The 19,700-nt window shown below is 44.7% G+C and overlaps 1 long non-coding RNA gene across 3 annotated transcripts; it reads left to right on the top strand.

The window, feature by feature from the left end:
• The first annotated feature begins 1,830 nt into the window (after positions 1-1,830).
• On the top strand, positions 1,831-19,080 carry LOC125520544. 3 transcript variants are annotated; one of them, XR_007288776.1, is made up of 4 exons: positions 1,831-2,101; positions 18,131-18,244; positions 18,595-18,816; positions 18,984-19,080. It is a non-coding gene; the product is annotated as an uncharacterized LOC125520544 (long non-coding RNA). The 3 variants fall into 3 exon arrangements; XR_007288749.1 differs by having other exon boundaries at positions 1,837-1,881; positions 2,036-2,101; positions 18,595-19,080; XR_007288730.1 differs by having other exon boundaries at positions 1,833-2,101; positions 18,595-19,080.
• The last annotated feature ends 620 nt before the right edge of the window (positions 19,081-19,700 follow it).

Genomic DNA, 19,700 nt, shown 5'->3' on the forward strand with positions numbered 1-19,700 from the left:
GGTGCGACAGTCGCTCGCGTCGGGCCTGCGGCCAAAGCCTTCTGCCGCGGGCCCCTTCTTTTTCCTCTTTTAGCCCGGTGACGAGAACGGCGGGGCCCTGCTGACCCGGCCATGACAGCATGCCTTCCCTCGATGGACGGGCTGGCGGCACCGCCGCCGTTGTCGCCGGCCTGGGCCAGGAGGTCGCCGTGTTCGTCCTGTCGGCCCGCCCCGAGCGGCCACAGGCGTGCCAGGCAAACACGTCCATGGCCATGCCATCGGCCCGGCCGCCCGGAGTTGTGTTAGTAAGCCTGCGCTTCCGGCCGCGGCGTCGCGCCCATCCAGGTCCGGAGCCCTGGCCTTGGCCATGCCCATTGCTGGCGCCACCTCAGTCGGGGTCGTCATTGGCCTGGACACCGGGAGGGGGCACCCTGAGCGGGGAATCACGTACGAGCGCGATGGAGATGGGGTACGTGAGCGTCCTGACCTCCGGCGCCTCCGAGGGTAAATGAGCCGGTAGCAGTTCGACGATCTCCAGAATGGCGGCGGCGGATGTCGTCGGGGTCATGCATGCGGTCGGACAGGCGGAAGACGGCCGGGTCCTCATGAGAGCGCGTGCGAGGATGTAGCCTCTCGATCCAGCAACTCTCCTCGAGGATGTGCTCAGCGGTGAAGAGATGCCAGGCTTGGGCGGGGATGCCGCGGAGCTCGATTTCGACGTGGTGTTCGAACCCGACGGTGCCACCATGTGCAAGCTTGCACCATGGCCGCAGCGACAACGCGAAACGTGGCGAGCTGATGAAGTGCTCGGCATTGAGACGATGCATGGTGTCCAGGGAGGAGAAGAGGATGAGGAAGTCCTTGGGGTGGTGCTCGTGGACGGTGAGGTCGCCTGCGGAGAGCTCGAGGGAGCGGTAGAGCAGCTCGGCCACCTCGGCCGTGGCCACCTTCGGCCTGTTGCCGGAGATGGAGGCCACCATAGCGCGACCAAGGACCTGCTCAGCCTCCTTCATCTCCATGGACTGCGCCATGACGACCCTCATGGGCAAGTCAGAGCGCAGCAGGGGAGGAGGGGCCAGCGGGGGGAGCGCACCGGTGGGGTGTCAGCGCGATGACGCGCAGGGGGGGCCGGGGGCGGGCTGTCTCTGCCAGGGGCGTCACGGTGAGGCCGCACGCCGTCGTTGCGCCGGTAGTCGCAGTCGCGGGACTCGTGGCCCGAGGCGAGGCGGTGCCTGCATCGGACGTCATTGGTGCAGTCACGCACCCGATGGTAGTGGTCGAGGCAGCGAAAGCACACCTTGGCAATCTCCTCCGGTGACGGGTTGCGGCGGCATGGTGTCCTGGCTCGGGCGACAGTGGCGGTTCCTGCGCCGCAGTTGCTAGAACCCATCAGCGTCGAGCACAGCTCCGCCAGAGACATGGTGGACTTCCGAGTGGGGGCCCAGGCATTGCCTGGCGGGCACGCGGGCAGCCGGCGAGGTGCGGCCAGGGGCCCTAGCTGCCGGCGACGCAACAATGGCCGGCAGGGTGAGGGCAACGTCCCTGTATGAGCGCATCGAGGACTCGCTCTCTGAGCTGAGCCAACGGTCACCAGAGGACACACGCTCCCCGGAGAGGGTCGCCCGGTGGTCGACAGAGTCGGCACCAGGGGCTTCCATGACGGAGGGGCACATTTTAGGTTATTCATCCTAAATTCTACTTGCAGCTGATGTCAGGATTATCGGTCAATCTAGTCGTTGAAGGATAGATCTCAGCCAGATGCTTTCAGATGCGTAAGATATTTCGTGTTTCACGATTCAATAAAGTAGTGTATATCTTTTAGTGAATAGTATATAACTTATTGTGTATTTCCATTAGGTTGTTGGTCGAGTATGTGACCGGTGGATTGAACGCTGTGAAGCGGTATTGACTTCTATACATCTACAACTATACCGATGTTTCAACTCGCATAAGATGAGTGGTGGAAAGTGGAAAAGCATTGTGAAGTGCATTAGTAAAAAACATTCGTGTCATTATCTCTTTATTTATTTAGTATTTGTATTATATGTTTCTCCAGTTTTGGACGGAGACACGATACCATGAGCACCCCTGCTATAACATTGCCAGACGACCCCTGGAACAGGTTAGTATCCTTTGTATTCCTGAATATCCTTTTTTTTGCTGCAACACTTACACTGCCAAGATATGATAGTGGTTCCTCCTAGTTGAAATTAGAAATATGGCAACTATTTTGATCCATGGACTACCGATATTGAATAATACAATTTACTGTTGGGGCTTGCCCTGCAGTTTTCAGTTCACCAAGAAAATGGACTACCTCTATTGCCTTGTGAGACATTCCATGACAACCCCAAAAATGTCTACCCCGCTACAAATCTGATGTCAGATTTTCTAACATGACAAATCGAATGTTTTTTATGGAAAATTACGTGTCGCAAGCTTGTCAATTCCCTTAAGCAAACATGGCCAACCCTGGCATGTTCAGTTTTTTGTGCCAAGATTTCCATGCTCGCGACACGTAATTTGCCATAAAAAACATTCAATTTGCCATGTGTAAAAAATTGACGTCAGATTTTTAGCATTTCTGAAATGTCTTGTGCTAATTTTGTAATTTCTGTCCTGATAACATTTTTACAAGATAGCAATGATGTGGAACTAGTCACTAATATGGCAATATGTAGCTGAAATACGGATAGCTATGTTATCCATGCTGAATAGTAAGTCCCAATGACTTCTTTTTCAGGAGCAAAAGAAACCACATTGAGAAGTTCCTTCCCCACAAATCTTTTAAGGGCACTTGTCAAAAGGACACTTATCATCGCTGAAGCTGAGAAGGGGAGCCTTGGCACATCGGTATAGTTGTTGCTTGGAAACAACCTCTTGCAGAAATGTAAGGAAAAGCTGTGTACTGAAGAGTGAAGACCCAAAGTAGCCAGACCCATCCCTGGACCCTGCACAAGTGGGAGCTACGTGCACCGGGCTGCCCTTTTTATCACCGTTGAAGCTGAATGAGCTAGCTCAAATTAATAAGCTCCTTGAAGAAAAGGCTAGATAATTTGTTATAATGCCCAAGATGTGGCTATATCTCCCATATGTCGAGGCACGACTTAGAGGCGTAACCGCATTTTGGTTTTGTCGCAAGAAGGGTCATCTTCACACAATCCCATGTACAAGAACAATGATAAATAGTTGGCTTACAATTGCCACGTCACACAATGATCAAATAAATCATACAACATTCAGAGTACACACATAGTCCGACTACAGACGAAACCAAATGAAAATAAGACAACCCCAAATGTTAAATCCCGATCGTCTCAACTGGGCACCACTACTGATCATTCAGAAAAGACACGTAGTAACGACCAAGGCCCTCGTCGAACTCCCACTTGAGTTCAGTGGCATCACCGGCACTGGTATCATCGGCACCTGCAACTGTTTTGGTAGTATCTGTGAGTCATGAGGACTCAGCAACTTTAAAATCCACGAGATCAAGACTATTTAAACTTATGGGTAGGATGTGGTTATGAGATGGAGTTGCAGCAAGCACTAAGCAAATATGGTGGCTAACATACGAGTAAAAGAGTAAGATGAGAAACTACGGAACGGTCGTAAGCTAGAAGCGATCAAGAAATGATCCTGATCTACTTACGTTCATACATAACCCAACCGTGTTCACTTCCCGGACTCCGCCGAAAAGAGACCATCACGGTGTTGGGGAACGTGGTAATTTCAAAAAAATTCCTACGCACACACAAGATCTATCTAGGTGTTGCATAGCAACGAGAGGGGAGAGTGTAGTCCACGTACCCTCGTAAACCATAAGCGGAAGCATTATGATAACGTGGTTGATGTAGTTGTACGTCTTCACGATCCGATCAATCCTAGTATGTACAGCACCTCCACGATCTGCACATGTTCGGCTCGGTGATGTCCCATGAACTCTCGATCTAGCTGAGTGTCGAGGGAGAGCTTCGTCAGCACGACGACGTGATGACGGTGATGATGAAGTTACCGGCGTAGGGCTTCGCCTAAGCACTACGACGATATGACCGAGGTGGATTATGGTGAAGGGGGCACCGCACACGGCTAAACAATGTCAACTTGTGTGTTCTAGGGTGTCCCCTTCCCCCGTATATAAAGGAGCAAGGGGGAGGACGGTCGGCCCTAGGGCGCGCCAAGGAGGGGAGGAATCCTCCTCCTAGTAGGAGTAGGATTCCTCCTTTCCTAGTCCTACTAGGAGGGGGAAAGAAGGAGTGGGAGAGGGAAAGGAAAGGGGCGCACCACCCCCTCCTAGTCCAATTCGGACTCAAGGGGGAGGGGGCGCACGGCCTGCCCTGGCAGCCCCTCTCTTTCTCCACTAAGGCCCATCTAGGCCTACTAGTTCCCCGGGGGGTTCTGGTAACCCTCCGGCACTCCGGTTTTCTCCGAAATCACCTGGAACACTTCTAGTGTCCGAATATAGCCGTCCAATATATCAATCTTTATGTCTCGACCATTTCGAGACTCCTTGTCATTTACATGATCACATTCGAGACTCCGAACTACCGTCGGTACATCAAAACACATAAACTCATAATACCGATCGTCACCGAACGTTAAGCATGCGGACCCTACGGGTTCGAGAACTATGTAGACATAATCGAGACTCATCTCTGATCAATAACCAATAGCGGAACCTGGATGCTCATATTGGTTCCTACGTATTCTACGAAGATCTTTATCGGTCAAACCGCATAACAACATACGTTGTTCCCTTTGTCATCGATATGTTACTTGCCCGAGATTCGATCATCGGTATCATCATACCTAGTTCAATCTTGTTACCGGCAAGTCTCTTTACTCGTTCCGTAATGCAACATCCCGTAACTAACTCATTAGTCACATTGCTTGCAAGGCTTATAGTGATGTGCATTACCAAGAGGGCCCAGAGATACCTCTCCGATACACAGAGTGATCTATGCCAACTCAACAAACACCATCGGAGACACCTGTAGAGCATATTTATAGTCACCTAGTTATGTTGTGACGTTTGATAGCACAATAAGTGTTCCTCCGGTATTCGGGAGTCGCATAATCTCATAGTCATGGGAACATGTATAAGTTATGGAGAAAGCAATAGCAACAAACTAAACGATCATTGTGCTAAGATAATGGATGGGTCAAGTCAATCACATCATTCTCTAATGATGTGATCACGTTTATCAATTGACAACTCTTTATCCATGGCTAGGAAACTTAACCATCTTTGATCAACGAGCTAGTCAAGTAGAGGCATACTAGTGACACTCCGTTTGTCTATGTATTCACACATGTACTAAGTTTCCAGTTAATACAATTCTAGCATGAATAATAAACATTTATCATGATATAAGTAAATATAAATAACAACTTTATTATTGCCTCTATGGCATATTTCCTTCAGCCTCCCACTTGCACTAGAGTCAATAATCTAGATTACATTGTGATGATTCTAACACCCATGGAGTCTTGGTGCTGATCATGTTTTGCTCGTGAGAGAGGCTTAGTCAACGGGTCTGCAACATTCAGATCCGTATGTATCTTGCAAATATCTATGTCTCCCTCCTTGACTTGATCGCGGATGGAATTAGAGCGTCTCTTGATGTGCTTGGTTCTCTTGTGAAATCTGGATTCCTTTGCCAAGGCAATTGCACCAGTATTGTCACAAAAGATTTTCATTGGACCTGATGCACTAGGTATGACACCTAGATCGGATATGAACTCCTTCATCCATACTCCTTCATTTGCTGCTTCCAAAGCAGCTATGTACTCCACTTCACACGTAGATCCCGCCACGACGCTCTACTTGGAACTGCACCAACTGACAGCTCCACCATTCAATAAAAATACGTATCCGATTTGTGACTTAGAGTCATCCGGACCAGTGTCAAAGCTTGCATCGACGTAACCGTTTACGATGAGCTCTTTGTCACCTCCATAAACGAGAAACATATCCTTAGTCCTTTTCAGGTATTTCAGGATGTTCTTGACCGCTGTCCAGTGATCCACTCCTGCATTAATTTGGTACCTCCCTGCTAAACTAATAGCAAGGCACACATCAGGTCTGGTACACAACATTGCATACATGATAGAACCTATGGCTGAAGCATAGGGAATGACTTTCATTTTCTCTCTATCTTCTGCAGTGGTCGGGCATTGAGTCTTACCCAACTTCACACCTTGTAACGCAGGCAAGAACCCTTTCTTTGCTTGATCCATTTTGAACTTCTTCAAAACTTTATCAAGGTATGTGCTTTGTGAAAGTCCAATTAAGCGTCTTGATCTATCTCTATAGATCTTGATGCCCAATATATAAGCAGCTTCACCGAGGTCTTTTATTGAAAAATTCTTATTCAAGTATCCTTTTATGCTATTTAGAAATTCAGTATCATTTTCGATCAACAATATGCCATCCACATATAATATCAGAAATGCTACAGAGCCCCCACTCACTTTCTTGTAAATACAGGCTTCTCCAAAAGTCTGTATAAAACCATATGCTTTGATCACACTATCAAAGCGTATATTCCAACTCCGAGAGGCTTGCACCAGTCCATAAATGGATCGCTGGAGTTTGCACCTTTTGGATCGACAAAACCTTCTGGTTGCATCATATACAACTCTTCTTTAAGATATCCATTAAGAAATGCAGTTTTGACATCCATTTGCCAAATTTCATATTCATAAAATGTGGCAATTGGTAACATGATTCGGACGGACTTAAGCATCGCTACGGGTGAGAAGGTCTCATCGTAGTCAACTCCTTGAACTTGTCGAAAACCTTTTGCAACAAGTCAAGATTTGTAGACAGTAACATTACCGTTAGCGTCAGTCTTCTTCTTGAAGATCCATTTATTCTCTATGGCCTGCCGATGATCGGGCAAGTCAACCAAAGTCCATACTTTGTTCTCATACATGGATCCCATCTCAGATTTCATGGCCCCAAGCCATTTTGCGGAATCTGGGCTCATCATTGCTTCCTCATAGTTCGTAGGTTCGTCATGGTCAAGTAACATGACCTCCAGAACAGGATTACCGTACCACTCTGGTGCAGATCTTACTCTGGTTGACCTACGAGGTTCGGTAGTAACTTGATCAGAAGTTTCATGATCATCATCATTAGTTTCCTCACTTACTGGTGTAGGAATCACTGGAATTGATTTCTGTGATGAACTACTTTCCAATAAGGGAGTAGGTACAATTACCTCGTCAAGTTCTACTTTCCTCCCACTCACTTCTTTCGAGAGAAACTCCTTCTCTAGGAAGGATCCATTCTTAGAAACGAATATCTTGCCTTAGGATCTATGATAGAAGGTGTACCCAACAGTTTACTTTGGGTATCCTATGAACACACATTTCTCCGATTTGGATTCGAGCTTATCAGGTTGAAGCTTTTTCACATAAGCATCGCATCCCCAAACTTTAAGAAACGACAATTTGGGTTTCTTGCCAAACCACAGTTCATAAGGTGTCGTCTCAATGGATTTTGATGGTGCCCTATTTAACGTGAATGCAGCCGTCTCTAAAGCATAACCCCAAAACGATGGAGGTAAATCAGTGAGAGACATCATAGATCGCACCATATCTAATAAAGTGCGCTTACGACGTTCGAACACACCATATACGTTGTGGTGTTCCAGGTGGCGTGAGTTGCGAAACTATTTCACATTGTTTCAAATGAAGACCAAACTCATAACTCAAATATTGACCTCCACGATCAGATCTAGAAACTTAATTTTCTTGTTACGAAATTTTTCCACTTCACTCTCAAATTCTTTGAACTTTTCAAATGTTTTAGACTTATTTTTCATCAAGGAGATATACCCATATCTTCTCAAATCATCTGTGAAGGTAAGAAAATAACGATACCCGCCGTGAGCATCAACACTCATCGGACCGCATACATTAGTATGTATTATTTCCAGCAAGTCTGTTGCTCGCTCCATTGTTCCTGAGAACGGAGTCTTAGTCATCTTGTCCATGAGGCATGGTTCGCAAGCATCAAGTGATTCATAATCAAGTGATTCCAAAAGTCCATCAACATGGAGTTTCTTCATGCGCTTTACACCAATATGACCTAAACGGCAGTGCCACAAATAAGTTGCACTATCATTATTAAACTTATATCTTTTGGCTTTAATACTATGAACATGTGTATCACTACTATCAAGATTTAGTAAAAACAGTCCACTCATCAAGGGTGCATGACCATAAAAGATATTATTCATATAAATAGAACAACCATTATTCTCTGATTTAAATGAATAGCCGTCTCGCGTCAAACAAGATCCAGATATAATGTTCATGCTCAACGCTGGCACCAAATAACAATTATTTAGGTCTAAAACTAATCCCAAAGGTAGATGTAGAGGTAGCATGCCGACGGCGATCACATCGACTTTGGAACCATTTCCCACATGCATCGCCACCTCGTCCTTAGCCAATCTTCGCTTAATCCGTAGCCCCTGTTTCGAGTTGCAAATATTAGCAACAGAACCAGTATCAAATACCCAGGAGCTACTGCGAGCATTAGTAAGGTACACATCAATAACATGTATATCAAATATACCTTTCACTTTGCCATCCTTCTTCTTCGTCAAATACTTGGGGCAGTTCCGCTTACAGTGACCAGTCCCTTTGCAGTAGAAGCACTCAGTCTCAGACTTAGGTCCAGACTTGGGCTTCTTCACTTGAGCAGCAACTTGCTTGCCGTTCTTCTTGAAGTTGCCCTTCTTCCCTTTACCCTTTTTCTTGAAACTGGTGGTCTTGTTGACCATCAACAATTGATGCTCCTTCTTGATTTCTACCTCCGCAGCCTTTAGCATTGCGAAGATCTCGGGAATCGTCTTATCCATCCCTTGCATATTATAGTTCATCACAAAGCTCTTGTAGCTTGGTTGCAGTGATTGAAGAACTTTGTCAATGACACTATCATCAGGAAGATTAACTCCCAATTGATTCAAGTGGTTGTGGTACCCAGACATTCTGAGTATATGTTCACCGACAGAACTATTCTCCTCCATTTTGCAGCTGTAGAACTTATTGGAGACTTCATATATCTCAATCTGGGCATTTGCTTGAAATATTAACTTGAACTCCTGGAACATCTCATATGCTCCATGGCGTTCAAAATGTCGTTGAAGTCCCGGTTCTAAGCCGTAAAGTATGGCACACTGAACTATCGAGTAGTCATCAGCTTTGCTCTGCCAGGTGTTCACAACATCTGGCGTTGCTCCTGCAGCGGGTTTGTCACCTAGCGGTGCTTTCAGGACATAATTCTTCTGTGTAGCAATGAGGATAATCCCCAAGTTACGGACCCAGTCCATGTAGTTGCTACCATCATCTTTGAACTTAGCTTTCTCTAGGAACGCATTAAAATTCAACGGAACAACAACACGGGCCATCTATCTACAACAACATAGACATGCAAAATACTATTAGGTACTAAGTTCATGATAAATTAAAGTTCAATTAATCAAATTACTTAAGAACTCCCACTTAGATAGACATCCCTCTAATAATCTAAGTGATCACGTGATCCATATCAACTAAACCATGTCTGATCATCACGTGAGATGGAGTAGTTTTCAATGGTGAACATCACTATGCTGATCATATCTACTATATGGTTCACGCTCGACCTTTCGGTCTCAGTGTTCCGAGGCCAATATGCATATGTTAGGCTCGTCAAGTTTAACTCGAGTATTCTGCGTGTGCAAAACTGGCTTGCACCCCGTTGTATGTGAACGCAGAGCTTATCACACCTGATCATCACGTGGTGTCTCGGCACGACAAACTGTAGCAACGGTGCATACTCAGGGAGAACACTTATACCTTGAAATTTAGTGAGAGATCATCTTATAATGCTACTGCTGAACTAAGCAAAATAAGATGCATAAAGGATAAACATCATATGCAATCAATATAAGTGATATGATATGGCCATCATCATCTTGTGCCTTTGATCTCCATATCCAAAACACCGTCATGATCACCTCGTCACCGGCTTGACACCTTGATCTCCATCGAAGCATCGTTGTCGTCTCGCCAACTATTTCTTCTACGACTATCGCTACTGCTTAGTGATAAAGTAAAGCAATTACATGGAGATTTCATTTCATACAATAAAGCGACAACCATATGGCTCCTGCGAGTTGCTGATAACTCTGTTACAAAACATGATCATATCATATAATAAAATTTAGCATCATGTCTTGACCATATCACATCACAATATGCCCTGCAAAAACAAGTTATACGTCCTCTACTTTGTTGTTGCAAGTTTGACGTGGCTGCTATGGGCTGAGTAAGAACCGTTCTTACCTACGCATCAAAAACCACAACACGGTACAGTGATTGCTTTTTGATCTGCAGAAAGAACCCTGTTCATTGAATCCAATTCAACTAAAGTTGGAGAAACTGACACCCACTAGCCACCTATGTGCAAAGCACGTCGGTCGAACCAGTCTCGCGTAAGCGTACGCGTAATGTTGGTCTGAGCCGCTTCATCCAACAATACCGCTGGATCAAGAATCAACTAGTGACGGCAAGCAATATGTATATACCCACGCCCACAACTCCTTTGTGTTCTACTCGTGCATATAACATCTACGCATAGACCTGGCCCGGATGCCACTGTTGGGGAACGCAGTAATTTCAAAAAAATTCCTATGCACACGCAAGATCTATCTAGGTGATGCATAGCAACGAGACAGGAGAGTGTAGTCCACGTACCCTCGTAGATCGTAAGCAGAAGCATTATGACAACGCGGTTGATGTAGTCATACGTCTTCACGATTCGACCGATCCTAGTACCAAAAGTATGGCACCTCCGCGATCTGCACACGTTCGGCTCGGTGACGTCCCATGAACTCTCGATCCAGCTGAGTGTCGAGGGAGAGCTTCGTCAGCACGACGGCGTGATGACGGTGATGATGAAGTTTCCGGCGCAGGGCTTCGCCTAAGCACCATGACGATATGACCGAGGTGGATTATGGTGGAGGGGGGCACCACACACGGTTAAACAATGTCAACTTGTGTGTTCTAGGGTGCCCCCTGCCCCCGTATATAAAGGAGCAAGGGGGAGGCCGGCTGGCCCTAGGGCGTGCCAAGGAGGGGAGGATTCGTCCTCCTAGTAGGAGTAGGATTCCTCCTTTCCTAGTCCTACTAGGAGGGGGAAGGAAGGAGTGGGAGAGGGAAAGGAAGGGGGGGGGTGCCACCCCCTCCTAGTCCAATTCAGACTCAAGGGGGAGGGGCGCGCGGCCTGCCCTGGAAGCCCCTCTCTTTCTCCACTAAGGCCCATCTAGGCCCACTAGTTCCCTTGGGGGGGGGTCCGGTAACCCTGCGGCACTCCGGTTTTCTCCGAAATCATCCGGAACACTTCCGGTGTTCGAATATAGCCGTCCAATATATCAATCTTTATGTCTCGACCATTTTGAGACTCCTCTTCATGTCCGTGATCACATCCGGGACTCCCAACTACCTTTGGTACATCAAAACACATAAACTCATAATACCGATCGTCACCGAACGTTAAGCGTGCGGACCCTACGGGTTCGAGAACTATGTAGACATGATCGAGACTCATCTCTGGTCAATAACCAATAGCGGAACCTGGATGCTCATATTGGTTCCTACATATTCTATGAAGATCTTTATCGGTCAAACCGCATAACAACATACGTTGTTCCCTTTGTCATTGGTATGTTACTTGCCCGAGATTCGATCGTCGGTATCATCATACCTAGTTCAATCTTGCTACCGGCAAGTCTCTTTTCTTGTTCCGTAATGCAACATCCCGTAACTAACTCATTAGTCACATTGCTTGCAAGGCTTATAATGATGTGCATTACCGAGAGGGCCAAGAGATACCTCAACGATACACGGAGTGACAAATCCTAATCTCGATCTATGCCAACTCAACAAACACCATCGGAGACACCTTTAGAGCATCTTTATAGTTACCCAGTTACTTGTGACGTTTGATAGCACACTAAGTGTTCCTCCGGTATTCGGGAGTTGCATAATCTCATAGTCATAGGAACATGTATAAGTTATGGAGAAAGCAATAGAAACAAACTAAACTATCATTGTGCTAAGCTAATGGATGGGTCAAGTCAACCACATCATTCTCTAATGATGTGATCCCATTTATCAGATGACAACTCTTTGTCCATGGCTAGGAAACTTAACCATCTTTGATCAACGAGCTAGTCAAGTAGAGGCATACTAGTGACACTCTGTTTGTCTATGTATTCACACATGTACTAAGTTTCCAGTTAATACAATTCTAGCATGAATAATAAACATTTATCATGATATAAGGAAATATAAATAACAACTTTATTATTGCCTCTAGGGCATATTTCCTTCACACGGTTACACACGCGGTTGATGCATTTTAATTAAGTCAAGTGTCAAGTTCTGGTACAACCGGATATTAACAAATTCCCATCTGCCACATAACCGCGGGCACGGCTCTCGAGAGTTTATACCCTGCAGGGGTGTCCCAACTTAGCCAATCACAAGCTCCCACGATCAACAAAGGATATTCCTTCTCCCGGAACAACCGATCAGACTCGGAATCTTGGTTACAAGACATTCCGACATTGGTAAAACAAGACCAGCAAGACTTCCCGAATGTGCCGACAAATCCCGATAGGAGCTGCACATATCTCATTCTCAGGGCACACCGGATGAGACATCCTACGAGTAAAATGAACCCTCAAGTTTCCTCGTGGTGGCCCCGCAGTCTACTCGGTTCAGACCAACACTCAAAGGAGTACTGGCCGGGGGGGGGGGTTGAATTAAGATGATCCTCGGGTTAATTACTCCCTAGGCAAAATTTTAGTTGTTATAAGGCAAATGTTAAAACCAAGGTTGGGCCTTACTGGAGGAGTTTTATTCAAAGCGAACTGTCAAGGGGGTCCCATAACCCCAACCGCGTAAGGAACGCAAAATCAAGGAACATAACACTGGTATGACGGAAACTAGGGCGGCAAGAGTGGAACAAAGCACCGAGGAAAAGGCCAAGCCTTCAACCCTTTGCCAAGTATATAGATGCATTAATTTAAATAAGAGATATTATGATATTCCAACATATCCATGTTCCCAACATGGAACAAACTGCAAGGCACCTGCAACTAGCAACGCTATAAGAGGGGCTGAGCAAAAGCGGTAACATAGCCATGTAGCGGTTTTCTAGGAAGGTGGGTTAGAGGCTTGACATGGAAAAATGGGAGGCATGATAAACAAGTGGTAGGTAGCGCGACATAGCGATAGAACGAACAACTAGCAAGCAAAGATAGAAGTGATATCGAGGGTAATGATCATCTTGCCTGCAAAGTTCTCAGGGTTGTCGAAAGCTTGCTCCTCGTAAACGTATTCAACAGGTTCCTCGTTCACGAACTCGTCTCCTGATTCTACCCAAAGTAAGAACACAAGCAACGGAACAACAATCAATCACGGTGTAATGCACAAGCAACATGATGCAAGACATGGCATGGAATGCAAGATATGATGTGCAATGCATATGGGTACTCCGGAAGGGAAGAGATGATCAACGCATCAACTTGGCAAACCAAGCATGCCACTGGAAAGATTGAGTGATTTCAGTCAAAATCGATATAAGGATCACCGGAAACGGATGCACGGTTTGCAAATGGCGAGCAAAACAAGAACGATGCAAAATTGCGCTTAACAACATCATAGCACTTAAGATGCATCATGAAATTATGCTACAACACTCCGACAAAGCAACAAAGCACATGGCAGTGAAGTACAAGTGAAGCTCTACAAATCATGAACACTGAGCTCCTGCTAGAACTCACTAGAACAAGCCTAAAACAGCATGACAAAAATGCAAATGACAACCAGGTTACAGACTTGGTGAAAATACTAAACATGGCATAAACAACATCAGGTAGAAAACCATGGCATGACAGAAACAAATTCATGGTAGAAACTTTGCAAGCTCATGCCACTCACCACAAAGCATTTCATGGCATCATAAGGTAACCAACAGTAAGAAGACACATTTATGAAGCTAAACAGGCAAGAGCAAGTTCATAGGGTGCATGTATCACTAGCAAAACACATGGCAAAAATGAACTTCATGTTAACAATCTGCCAGTAACAATATTTAGCAAAAGTAGAGCATAGTAAAGACAAGCTGCACTACTCCATAATTACAACCAGAGGCATGAATGGATAGATCATAACCATATATTCAAAACACTCTTACTGAACTTCATCAAAATATGCATGGATCTATTTGTGGCAACAAGACAACATAGCAACATAATGTAACAGGAAAAGACCTAGCAAAAATACTAAGTGTCTGAAATCAGCAACATCATGTGGCCTACTTTGCATGCTTGTGCTAGTCACCACAGAGCTCATAAAAATACAAGGCTTGCACCACTGTAAAGATGGCATGGAGATGCTCCTAAAACATGTAGACATGATGCTCAAAGGATGCATACACAAAATGCAATGAGAATGACAAATCAGCAAGTTATGATGAATTCCAGCAGACAACATCATATATCACTTTTTCAACGAAGATTAGGGCATCAATATGGAAAATAACATGCATGCAAATGACACTAACATGAAGAGCATCACGAGACGAACATTTAGATATATTATATGCGCAAATCGGAGCTATGTGCATGGAGATATGACATGTCAAAGAGGTGCACATGATATGAAAATCCTGGGACTGAAAAATATACCCCTCCGGATCTAGGGTTTGACCCAGTGCGGATTGCGATGCGGCGGCGGATCGGCGATGAGGACGGCGCGCCAGCGACGAGGTGGGGCGTCGGGGACGGCGCAGCACGGGCGGCGGCGCTCGGCGGAGACGGCGGGCGGCGAGGCATGCGGTGGCGGCGGAGCAGCGAGGAGCTCCGGCGCGGGTCGTCGATGGCGGACGGTGGCCGGGGGAGGCGATTCGCGGTGGAGGCGGCGGCGGAGGCGCGGGCGAGGCGACGGGAGGCGACACACGGTGGACGGGCCGGGCGGGCCTGCTGTGGGCCACGGCGGGCCGGCGGCGCGCGATGGTGGCGGCGACACGTGGCGAGTCGTGATTCGTTCGGGCGCGGTGGTGGACGCGTCCGGCACCATTCGGACGTGTCCAACGCGGAGGAGGAGGGTGGATCTAGGGTTTGGATCGAGAATTTTGGGGGAAGAGGCATATTTATAGGTAGGGGATGTTAGGAGAATTCAAATGAGGTACGGTTTTGGTCTACACTATCGTGATCCAATGACGGAGAGTATGGAGGGGGTTTAGATGGGCTAGTGGGCTGTTATGGAGGGGTGTCGGGCTGCAATGAGAGAGGGTTTTTTGCGGTTACCCGGTTAACTGTTGGGGCATCAAATGACCTCCAAATGGAACGAAATTTGACAGACGGCCTGCCAGTGACGTACCAAGGCCACTCAACAAATCTTGGCCCATTCCGAGAATGTTTTCCTCCCGCTCACGAAACGAGATCTGAGAGGTGCAACGCGTGCATGTGTGAGTGTCGGATTCCGAAACGGATAACGAGGAAAATGTCCGGATGCATGAGACGAACACGAATGCAAATGAGATGCACATGATGACATGAGATGAAATGCATGACATGAACAAAATGCAAAAACGAAGACAAAACCCAACCACAGAGGAAATAACATATCACATAGCCGGAAATGGCAAGAGTTGAAGAATTATGGAATGTTACATCCGGGACGTTACATTTCTCTTTAGTTTTTTAATTTTCACAGCCTCCAACAGGTCATAGATATTTTTCTTCCTTCAAGTTAAGGAGGGAACTCCTGGGATTCACATTCTAATGTTATCTTTTGCCATTTTGCCCCTTCCTTATTTTGCATATCTAGGCCCTGTTTGGGAACCCACCCACTCCAGGAATCTCGGGAGCGAGGAAAGTGCAACTCCATGATTTTCAACTACAGCTCCGCCCGCTCCGGGGGCTGAGTTGAGGAGCGGAGCGTTTCCGAACACTGCCCTAGAATGTAATCCCAGCAGACGCCTTTTGAGTTCATACAGCTTTGACTAAGCTAAAAGAGAGATTCCCATTATTCTGGAGTATATGCAGATAAGGGTGCAAAATTTGGATTCAGGCATGATAATTGTCTTTCTTGACCTAATTCTGTTATTCAATTCTCCATCCATTGAGTAGGACGAGAAAAAAAATGTTGTTTTAACCTTTACATGGTCTGTCTCATACCCAACTGTAAATAGGGGATGACGGGGCACCACCAGCATGAGTTAGTGTGAGCCCAAACACTTAGGCCAACTATCTCCCGTATATCTCCCTCTTCTTTTCCACTTCCTATTTTTTACTTGAAACAAGTTCTGTCTGAATTCGGATTCTATACCGATCAATATGTGCGCACATTCATTTTGCTGTTCTGACTACTGTACTCAAATCTCTGGGATACGGCGCACGTGCGTGCCTTGCCCTTTGGCCTTGGCAGTGTAGTAATATACCAGTTGTGCATCTTATACGAGAGTGAATTGGTTCTCTAGCTAGCTTTATGTACTTAGTACCTTCATATAGGAAATAAACACTTTGGTTCTCTAGCTAGAAATAAACACTTTGGCCTTGTTCCCTTGGTTCTCTAGCTAGCTTTAGGCAAAGAAGCAAATAGTTTATTTCTAGCTTGAAGACTATTTGCTTCTTTTCCTAGCGTACCTTAAGAGGACACTTGATTTGAGCAAGTGAACAAAAGCACAAAAAAGAACAGATAAGTAGAGGTGCATCTCCTTGTAAACTAACATTCAAAGCTAACCTTCTATCATGTGTTAATGTTATCATCTAAGAGACATTTGTGTGTAACAAAATAATGGTTAGCTAATCGATTGCACTGAACAAGTTACCCACTACGCAATTCCCCTGTTTCAGATGTACTCCCTCCATTCCAAATTACTTGTCGTGGTTTTAGTTCAAATTTGTTCCAAATTACTTGTCGTGGTTTTAGTTCAAATTTGAACAAATTTGAACTAAAACCACGACAAGTAATTTGGAACGGAGGGAGTACTTCAGTATATCCTGTTTTTGTGAAAGCCGAGCTTTGGTTGTTGATTATGAAGCTGTTCCATGCATCTTATTGCAGGAAATTTGATTAGTAGCTGTGAATTCCAGAACCGTGGGGCCAGATATTGTGTAGATATAGCACATAGCTTTCCTGTTACATGCGCTGTCCATTGGTATTACAAGAAAAGAATAGAAGCATCATTCTCCATTCCAGAAACATAAAATTAACCACTTAGACAAACAAATGATTATGGGGACTGAGTGCAGAAGTATAGCATTGCTGAGGGTTGTCAATGTTACAACTAGATGGAACCCTGCACATTGGTGCAAAAATTGTAGTCGCTATCTGTTGTACACCTCTGAAAATGGGTGCATAAAAGAGAGACAAACATAATAAAATATGTGCTAGTTATGCATGTAACACGTAAGTTAGTTATTTTTCTAATGAATACAAAGAATTGGCTACAAAAAACTTGTCAGTAAGTAAGGGGAAAGGAATAGAAGCAGTACAACAGGATCTGATCGTGAGGATGTACATGTGGCGTCTAATCAGGGTTGTCAATGATGTGGCTGAATGAGATTGTAGGAAAAAATAGGTCGGGAGGTAGCTATTAGTTTTAGAGGGTAGAAGTGTATAGATGTTATAATTAACTTTCTGGTGTTCCAGCCTTTCGGTCCTCTGGAATCTTTTATATCTAATTACGTAGCCTCCACTATCTATTTCTCTCAACATGCAAGCATGTCACCTCATCATTCAACATGCATGAAAGAAAGACTCACCTCAACATGCAACCATGCATAAAAAAAACCACCTCAACATGTAACATGCACGAAGATTTCCGTTCTTTTATAATATTTATATTTAAATAAATATTTTGCAATCATGCCTAATCATTGTGTTAGGAAAATGAGGCAAGTTAATCTAGGGTATTTGTTTGGTTGAACTTGTTGTTCTGTTGATGTCTATAGGTATTGTAGCTTATATGCAAATAAACTATCTGACTGCAGTATCGCGTTTGAAATTAAGTTGCATGGTTTGGCACTGACATTGCACCTTTTGCTGGCCGTTTATTCATCTCATATCTGTGCAGGTCTTTGGAATTGGAAGAAAGTCAGAGCCCTTAGAAGATACTGTGGTGATCTAATCCCTTCTTGACAGCTACATCGTTCATGTTGGCTGAACTTTAGGGCAATAAATTGGTTAGGTACTCTCCAACATTGACCATTGACTTTTACTCTTTTTTCATCATTCTCTGCCTTGGATTTGTATGTGCCACAAAATATAGAAGATGGAGTTTGCAGTATACCATTGGTGTCAATTTGACTCCTGAATTGTCTTTTTATTGCAATTTTGAGAAGTTTATCAACAACAGCCAATAATTTAGAACAATTTCCTTCTTGTTTTCAGTGACCTACAATTAATGGTGTTCATAAAAGCGCTATTATTAACAGATAATAACGATTTCTAAATACTTGTATGCTAAAACACAATGCATTATTGACGGTGCAACAAAATTTTGAGAATATCCTTGCACTAAATTTGTATATGGTGCAGTCAAAAGATGATTTCAGATCTGCAAGTCAAGCTTCAGAAAAATGTGAAGCTGTAGCTGATCTCAAGAAATTTATTAATGCAAGGCACTCATGGATGAACAAGATACCATGGTGGATTACTGAGACAAGTGGCTACCAATCAAAGCCCAAAGATACAGGTCGAAGTTTCGTGGATTGTTTGCGAGATAGAGTTGAGCACGAGCTCTCTTTTATTCATAAACAGGTGTATATTCTCGATTGAATACTACTCCCTCCGATCCAAAATAATGTCACAGTTTTGAACTAAGGTTGAACTAACCTTGGTTCAAAGCCGCGATACTTAATTTAGATTGGAGGGAGTAACTTCTAAATACAATTTGTGTAATTGTGCTTAACTCTCTGCTATTGTAGGATCAGCAGAAGTCTATAGGATTTAGTCAAAAATATGTTGTAGGATCAGCAGATCTGGCGTTAAGTGATGTAGCTTGCACTTGTTCAGTTCTGCTCACTCTAATCCTGCTGTCTTGATCTGTATATGGCCTAATGTAAAACAGTCTGCTGTATTTTCTTAGCATTCCTTTTTTTTTCTGCTTATGCATCACATGTGATGGCAAACGACCTCTTCATCTTTGTTCTTGACACCATTGTTGCTGATTTGTTTATCTTGCTGCTCCAACTGTGTTTTGCCATTTTGATGTTCACATAGTTTCAGAGCATTCTAAAACAAAATTTGGTTTTCATTAACGTTAGAGAATTCGAAACCTATACCTTGTTTGTGTGCCCTATCACCCTTACCCCCTCCATGGAAAATACACAGGAGCTCCTGAGTGCTCCACCCCCTATATGAATATTAAGTTCAAAAAATATCAGGAAAAATTTAAAAACCTGAAATCTCGGGATATAAAATTTGGGTGCCTAATCTACTCCCGTTTGAAGTTTCGTGAAAAAATATCAAGAAATGTATTCGTGACGAAGAAAATACAATCCGGCCTCCTATCCATCAAAACATTTTTTTTCTATACATTGGAAATTTTTGACTTTTTGGTTTGATATTCACAAATCGTAGTTTTTTCTTAATTTAATGTTCACATTCCCTCCCTCTGTTCACTATTATACGATGACTTTTTT

Source organism: Triticum urartu, chromosome 1, assembly GCF_003073215.2.
Source record: "Triticum urartu cultivar G1812 chromosome 1, Tu2.1, whole genome shotgun sequence".
NCBI classification, from domain to species: Eukaryota; Viridiplantae; Streptophyta; class Magnoliopsida; order Poales; family Poaceae; genus Triticum; species Triticum urartu.